At 39.6% G+C, this 8,736-nt stretch overlaps 1 pseudogene; it reads left to right on the top strand.

Annotated features, from left to right (window-relative positions):
* Window positions 1–4,790: 4,790 nt before the first annotated feature.
* On the top strand, window positions 4,791–7,446 carry LOC129687748 (grpE protein homolog 2, mitochondrial-like; annotated as a pseudogene).
* The last annotated feature ends 1,290 nt before the right edge of the window (window positions 7,447–8,736 follow it).

Raw genomic sequence — 8,736 nt, forward strand, 5'->3', positions numbered from 1 at the left:
AACTTTTACATCTTTCCAAAGCAAAAGATAATCAAACAACACTAGCTGTATGAAATAATGTGAGGAGAGCAAAAGTAGCACAGCTAATTCCCTAGTGAATTTGTTTGCTGAAAGGGAATTTCTCAGAGAAGTCTCTCATAACCCTTGACCTAAAGTCACCTGTGACCTCCAAATTCACGTGTTTGTTTCATGTCATTGCCAGCTAAGTCATTCTGTAATAACAAAGGGAGAGGAAGCAGGTGAAAAGTACATACCGCCTGTGATGACAGATGAGCAAAGGAATCACCAAGGCAACTGAAAGGAGATACATTTGGAAGTCCTAAAAGAAGCCAAGAATGGCAGGGCTTTACTCTCCCCCAGGAAGTGCACAAACAGTTTCTTTCTACCACCAAATGTTCAGTGTTTGGGAAATGATAGCAACTATCCTTTGGAAAAAACCACATTCCCCATCCTTCCTCTATAAGTAACCATGGCAAGAGGAGACATCATGTAGATTGGGAAGTGAGGCTTATGAGATAGAGCTCAAAGTGTGAGCTGGCTTGGTGAAACAGCCTGTTTGTTATGAAATACGGCAAGGAGTACCATGATACACCCATGCCAAGATATGCCACTGAGGAATTACTCCACACAACAGGTCTGGTATAAGGAAGTTTATTGGGGGAAGAGAGAGGAATAAAGGCCTGGAAAAGGGTAGAGGCAGTGAGTGAGCCATGAGGGCAGAGAAGCAGAGGGAGGGAGGAGGGAGAAAGGAGGGAGACAGAAAGAGAACAGGGAAAGCAGAGAAATAGCAGGGACAGAGAGAACTGAGAGAACTGGAGTTGTGGGGGTCCTTTTATTTGGCACACATCTGGCGATGGCAGGTGATGAGTAAGCAATTTATAGGTCCTCGAGGGCAGGGCTGCAGAATTGCCTACACACTAACACTGTCCTTTGAAGACTATTCAAGACACTCAGTGGCCAACAGTATTTAGATCTATTATGTCAAATTTATAAAAAAAAAAAAAAAAACTCTGATTCCAAACTTAGAAAATGGCTTTTATGGCTGAAGTATGGTTATTAGATTGATTTTTACCTGGTGTGGAGGGTTCCAATTATGGAGGCAAAGACAAATGTTGATTGTTTTCTTCTTGTATAAGGTGCCCTACACATTTATTACCTGTAAATTTCTTTGTTATCAGCATTCATTAATAATAGGACAAGATTTTTCATGAAATAAAGTAGATCTGTTGTTTCCTTCTTTTGAAAGCTGTTAAAAATGCAAATATAATGCAGAAATAATACCTACAGTCAGCTGTTTTGTTTGTTTTTTGTGGCACACTGGTTTAGTACAGTGCCATCTACCAAGCAATTCACCTGGATTCAAATATGTGTGGAGAATTTCGAAGTAAAACTTCTAGTGATTTTCTTCTCTATTCGTGAATGAGCATGTATCTCTTGAGGGGAAGGAAAGTGAGTGACAGTTTGGTTCAGTGCCAGTTTAACAAGTTAAGGGGCAGAAAGAATACTTACGGGGTCTGAATAGGTAGCTCTTCATAAATCAGGAAGCTGCAGAGCACAGTACTTCTCGACCTGGCAAAGGGACTGAGGGATGGGGTGGTGTTTATAAGATGAGGACGATTCAATGCAAAAGAAATATTTCCAGTATTCCTGATTGGAGCATAACTGTGCAAAGTACCTGGTTAAAGGCTAACTGATGACTGGTTAGATGTGTTTCCTTTTAATTTTCATTGAGTGGGAGTGTGTCCTGTTTACATAAGAGTATAGAATACTAGAGTCACCTTTGCTTAATGGTCTCCCAATAGGTTTAAACAAACAATGGAAGATAAGTTTTCTGGGAAAACCCAAGGGCTTTACTAATATTTTAATTTATGAATTATACAGACTTATCTCACTTCTGAGTCTGACTCAGGATCCTGTATTACAAACTAGAGCCAATTCCACAGAGATTGGTTTCATGTTTAGTTACTTTCCCGAACTCACTCATTCTTGCTTTTAATAGAAAGATGTTTTAGGGCTGAGTATGCTATGCTTTGTTTCCAAGGAAACAAAAGTGTGGAATATAAGGTCTTCAACAACATGGAGGATGGGCAGAAACCATGAGCCAGGAATGATAAAAGTGGATAGAGACTGCTCTGGCACAATTGGTTCCTCTGAGAAGATTGACAATTATTTCGGCGTTTGTCCAAAGCAACAGTGATGTGGGAAAAGGCCTGTACAAAACCTCTCTCTGAAGAATGCACATGTTCCCACTGTGCAAACAGCAGCAGTAGAGCCTCCATGAACTGTAACTGTTCTAAGGCCCAGGACATAATGTGGGATATAAGGAGTTACTTCAATATCTTCAACATCCTGGAGCAAGTGCTCTGTATCACTAACATGGAAACTTATGTTACAAGCAATTTTAATCTTGTATATAGGCAATTACATTGCAGTTAATTTTATGGTGTGCATGATACCTTATTAATTACAATCTCAAATTTTGTGAGTGACTCATTTAAATAATTTTGAATCAATTCAAAGTATCAATTTAATAATTGCTTATTTATAAAGACCCATTTCCATTCCAGTTACTGCTTTCACAGCAGAAACAACTTTTTGCAAAAGTATATATATTTGTAGATTATATCTTTCAAATAACTTCGAATATTGGAGAGGGAGAAGACACTCATTTGTTGACCCTCCCTCCAAACTTTGAAGTTTACTCCATAACACTCAGGGTGAAGGGCCTTCACGAGTCCCTATCAACTATAATTTGCAGATATATAGGAGTCGGTGTGCTGCTGCAAATGTTTATTGACAGAAACCATACAAAAGTCAAAAAAAAAAAAAAGAGTAGTTGAAGTTCTTGAAAACTACATGAGATATAACCAGGTAGATCTGGATTGAGAGAAAAACCCCACAGAGCAGCAGCACCAATCATGAGAACTAGGGGACATTTCTTTGATAATTACAGACAACATCATTAAGGAAAAGTAGAATTCCACTAGGTAATTGACAAGAATTAAAACTCAAGTGGAAGATTGATATAAGTGCTTAAGAAATTACCATGAATCATTCCAGACAGGAAAACAGATCAGTGCCATTAGAAGCTTCCTTCTACAGCACATGGGAACAAATACAGAGACCTACAGCCAGACATGCAGAGAGTGAGAGACCCTAAACACTCAGCCCTCAGCAGGCATTCTCCATCAGATCTCTCCTCCTGAGCTCAGGGAATTCTGTAGAATAGGAGGCAGCTAGAGTGTAAGAGCCAGAGGGAATGTAAGACACCAAGAAACCAAAGCCCTCTTAATCAACATGATCAACTCATCTGCACTCACAGAGACTGGAGATGCATGCAAAGGTCTGTGCCAACCCTTTACATGTATATTATGGATTCCAGTTTAATGTTTTCATGAGATTCCTGAGTGTGTGAAAGAGTAGGTCTCTGTTCCTTGTGATTTCTCTTGGGCTCTTTTTTTCTCTATTTGTTTGTTTGTTTTCTCCAATTCTGATGTTTTTGTTTCTGTTTTATCCTATTATATTTTATTTAACAATAAATAAACCATCAACAAAAAATAAAATAAAATTTAGCATGCACCCAAAATACAAAGGAAGGCAATGAGAGAGGAACACAGGGGTAAAGTTATTGTGCATCATGTCTGTGTTAATGTCGCATTTTTATGGCTTTCTTTATTTCTCTTCACCTCTTAAGCAAGATATTTTTCTGAAGAAATGTGGGGACTAGGTTCTCATTTAACATCACATAAGTTTGCTATACTTAAAAGGGTACATGATGGGAAAAGTTCTGGGAAGCCCCTGCTCCCCAGGGTATCAAAGGACTCGATTCCAGCACATTTGATGAAATCAGAAAAAAACATTAATTCTCTACTATAATGAGGTTTGGACCAAATTTTTGAGGCCACCTTTACTTGAGAATTGCTTTATTTTCACGAACACATTGCTCTCTCTGTTAGGTTATGAAGATTCACCATTTCATAGCTAATTAGAAACAGGAGTACTTGCATATAATAGCTATCACTGAAATAAAAAAGAAAAACATGTAAATTCCTATAGTGAACTTAATTGGAGCCTGACTACTAAGCAAATAGTTAAGAGTTGCACCCTTCCCAAGCAAGGACACCCTTACCAAGCACACACTATTGGTCCCTTTCCTTTGGCTGGGCTCAGTGATCTGATTAGTTTTCTCAGAACTCCTGGAACTCAAAACACTCAAAGTGTGATCCAGACTTATCCTGGTGTTTTCTTTTCTCACTTAAAGGACTTAAGCTGGAGAAGTCCTGAACAACAATGGGAAGAAAGTGAGGGTCTTTAGGAAAGGTGATCTGGGCTTCTGGATAGGTTTCTACTTCTTGGTGAGGAAGCACGGGGATTTTTGAAGATATCTGTCTACCAATTTCTGTAGCTCATTTGGTTTAATACAGTTTCTAAATCTGGCTATCTCCCTGAAAGTGAGAGGGGTACAGTCTATATTAGAATTAAAAGAATGAGGCATGATGTGTTTTGTAGCAGTCCATGCCGGTAAGAGCACTACAAGAATCAAGAGGGATGTTGCTCCTGGGAAATAGGCAAGGTTAATACCGCCAATACTCAACTAAGCTCAGTGATTTGGGACACTGGGGGGGGGGGGGGGATACTATCAACATGCCTTCATTAAGCATATCCACATATTATTAATTTATACTTCATGGTTAGAATGTTGTTTCTCAGGAAACACTTATTGCAATCTAAGTACCAGAGTTTGACTTGAGGTTTGATGAATTCCTTCTGCAGAGGAAATGAGTTAAGCTATGGCTGGTTACTTGGCTCAGAGCCTGTTCTCTACCACGTCAGCGACTGCCCTGGTCCTGTCTTTATTTCTGTCTACAGAGTCCGAGGAGTTTTTATTTCAAAAGAAGCAGCAGTTTCTAGTTCTGTTGCGTGTAGGTTGCCACCAGATAAAGAAGCTGCCTGGAAGCAGTAGCCAAAGGGCCGTACAACATAACTGTATCAGCTGTATTTGCAAGAATAATTTACAAGAGTAACTCAGAGTTGAAGAAGTCAGGGCTGAGGTCCAAGCCTGGAGAACTAGCCTTGGACGCCTTTCACGGCCACACGCAGAAAGCTGCTGCCATGGGTATCCTCAACTCTTTGTTTTATAGCAAATTTTTGTTGTTTTGTTTCTGTTCTCCCTTATCCAGACACAAAGATTATACTTGTGAGGCGTGGCTCATAACCATTCATTTTAAAATATAATATTTGATTTTAAAAATTAAGTCCTTTGTATCTTCATTGCAACAACCAGGAAACATGACAAATGGTTCAGGAATAGTAATTTGAAGTTACTCAGTAACCACATCATAGTTATTTTCATTGCTTCTGAAATTATCTCGTGTATTTTAATAGGAAACATGCTGTAACCAGTTTAGGCCATAGATACAAAACAATCAAACAAACAAAACCACAAAATATTTACGCAGCAGAAACTGTAAAGTCTATCCTGTAGAAGTATATGGATGTAAAGAACAAAACTTCAACATCACAAAGCTAAGTTGAGATTTTGTGGCATTTCTTTAGCAAAGAATCCTATTACAAATATTCTGTGGATGAGGGGTGAGGAAGAATGAGTGGATGAAATTTAACTTCTCCAGGACATGCTGTGAGAGCTACATTCTCACCTCCACCAACTGGAAAATCAAAAGTATAGCAGGATGAAGCTTTTTATCTTACAGCAGTGGGTGGCCCAGGGCCTCACTCCAGCTGTCTTTTTCTATTAGAAGAGCTGAAATTGTTGTCACTTGTATAATATCTCATTTGTTCTGTTACTATCCCTGAATTTTCTCAATTTCCTGTGGTGTCTCCCACTAAGAAGATGATCCTGTGCACACTGCTCAGACCATGACACAATTTCTTTCTTCAGAAAAGGAAAATGTAGACATTGATTTCTGCAAAGAAGCCTGGCTTAAGGAGATTACCATTTCATGAGAGCACTGAACGACAGGTGATTAAGTGGTTATATTGTATAGGTTTATTCTGAAAACATAAAAACAATTCCTCCTTTCAAAAAAGTGTCTATCAGCCGACTCTTCTTATTGACCAGTGAGTCATGTGATGATGGAGACACTCTGTGATCAGTCATTTGGTTGTAAATGCCACATTCATATTCTCTTTCAGGGTGGAGAAATTTGCTGCATACATGATTTACTTTCTGCTTGGTATATTGTTGTAGCCACTAACTCTTCATCTGGGTGGGAAGAGGCATCAGGAAAGTGGTGATGAAGAGAAAAATGGAAGCTGTATGATTTAAACTATGGAAAATAATTCTGGCAATTATTTTTAAAATAAGTTATGAATATAGATTTTCCTTTGTGAACTCCAGGATTGTGATGAATAAGGCTAATGGGAGGTCGTAAAAGAAGTTTAATAACACATTTGCCCCTGGTGAAGCCCACTGAGTTTGGAGGAATGAATTTATTTGACAACATTATAGAGCATACTTCAGATAGGTAGGGGAAGAAAGGAAAACAAACCACAAACAAAATGATCATTAGTGCTGATGCTATGGTTCAGTGCTTAAGAACACTAGCTGTCCTTCCTGAAGACTGAAGGCCAGTTTCCAGCACCCATGCAGTAGCTCACAACCATCTGAGATTCTAGTCTCAGGGAAACTGACTTCCTCTTCTGATTTGCAAAGGCTCTGTATTCACATGGTGCACAGACATACATGTAGGCAAAATACTTAAGCATTAAAAATGATAAAATAGCAGTGTAGGTGCTCTGGTCTGCAAGATGGCTGCGCAGTGGTTGTGGGCAGTGCAGCAGCTGTAGAACCTCCTGACCCTGGGCAGGGTTGGGGTGGGGAACTCGTCGGAGAGAAGGGACTGCCAGCCTGCCAGCCTACCAGCCAAAGACCTTCTGGGGAAGACTGCAGTTCTGAGCACCTGCCTGATGGGCTTGGTCCCTCCCTTGCTGAAAGGGCTTTCAGTCTAAAAGCTGTTAAACTGGAAAAAAGATGTCCAGGAATTAACACTGAGATACCAGGGAGCTGTCACTGATTGTGAAAATATGATACCAACTCAGAGATGTGTGGAAGACACCAAAATTTTTGGAATCCAGAGCTTCTGTAAGGACTTGGTGGAGGTGACAGACATCGGAGAAGACTGCTGAGAGCTTTTCAGAGAGAGTGAAACCTGATGACCACAAGCTTATCTGGAAAGTCTTCCAAGGGCTGTCCCTTTCAGAAGCAAAGCTAAAAAGCATGCTTTCCAAGCATGGCCTAGAGAAAATGACACACACTGGTGACAAATAACACCCTCATGAGCATGAAATCATCTGTCACATGCCAGCATACGTTGGGGTGCATCCTGGCACCATGGCATTAGTTTGGCAGCGTGCTACAAACTTCACTGCCACACTATTAGACTTGCCCAAGCGGAAGCCGCAGTGGTGTCTCAGAGAAGGCTCTGAAGCCTTCTGAAGGCCGCCAGGAGCTAAGAACTCTGCACAGTATAAACACCTATGTATCCTTAGTGTGGTTGTATTATACCTGAGGCCCTTCATGTGCTGTGCTTTGGATTTAGTCACAGTGGCTTTATCTCTACAGTCTTGTTGGTTTTATGTGACCTCTTTGATCTCATCAGGAGCCCTGTCAGTAGACATTTGAATAATGTGATGACTGGCCTATGGCCTTTATAAAAATGTTTATAAAAATCACTTAAATTGGTACTCTGATGACTGAGTCCAAAATCTTAACTGTATTTTCATCTAATTACTGGAATTAGCACAGCATTATATATCTTGTATTTTATGGTAAAATGAGATGGTAAGGATTGGTTTGACATTTAAGTACTTAGATGACAATGCTTTACCCTTGCATAAATTTAGATCCTACTGATTCACACACACACACAAAGAGTTTTTTGAGGTTCATTTTTTTTTAAATTCCATTTTTTAGTTAGGCAGGTTTTCCGTACTTGTATTCCCTGCTATTGATCACACATTGTTCATAGGCTCCCCTTTCTGGTCTTGTTTGGAAGGGTTAAAAGGTCAAGCCAGTCTTTCTTTTCTGTTGTTGGTAAGATGTATATGTTTATTAAACTGTTCTCAAGTCTATGGACAGGCAAGCCTTGTCTGTCTCAACAACACAACCCACTCCCAGAGAAACCAAAAGTTTCCATACATCTCAAGTTCAAGAGAAAAATGACTGACTGACCCATTCAAAAATAAAAACAAAGTATGAAGGTGGATGATTTTTTTTTCCATTACATAATTTGCATGAAAGTAATGCTGCTGCCTCTCTTGGACTCAGGGAGTCAGTGGACTCAGAATGAACTAAGCATATTCCTTCATCCTCCTTTCTGAATTAGGGTGTGGGGCTGCTTTGGAAAGGATAAGGAACTCCCTATGGCAGCAACAACTAAACAAACAAACAAACAAAAAAATCAAAGTCTGCAGACACATTGTAAAACTTCACGGAGGCTTACCCCAATCAGTACCTGTCACCTTCACCACTCCAGTTTTTAAATCTCAGTCAAAACAACAACAACAAAAAATCTCATAAATATTTATAACTAACAAAAATGATAAAATAATGTAATACCAACAGCAGTCCTCAAAGAGCTCCAGATTGACTCCTGTTACTGCACATCATATATTCATGTCCCTGTAGGGCCACACATCATATATTCATGTCCCTACATTATCTATGGTATTAGGTTTCAGGTAGGAGAATATTTTGAGCAAAAAGGGAAATTGGGT

This window comes from Psammomys obesus, unplaced genomic scaffold (assembly GCF_907164565.1).
Source record: "Psammomys obesus unplaced genomic scaffold, mPsaObe1.curated_primary_1811, whole genome shotgun sequence".
Lineage (NCBI taxonomy): Eukaryota > Metazoa > Chordata > Mammalia > Rodentia > Muridae > Psammomys > Psammomys obesus.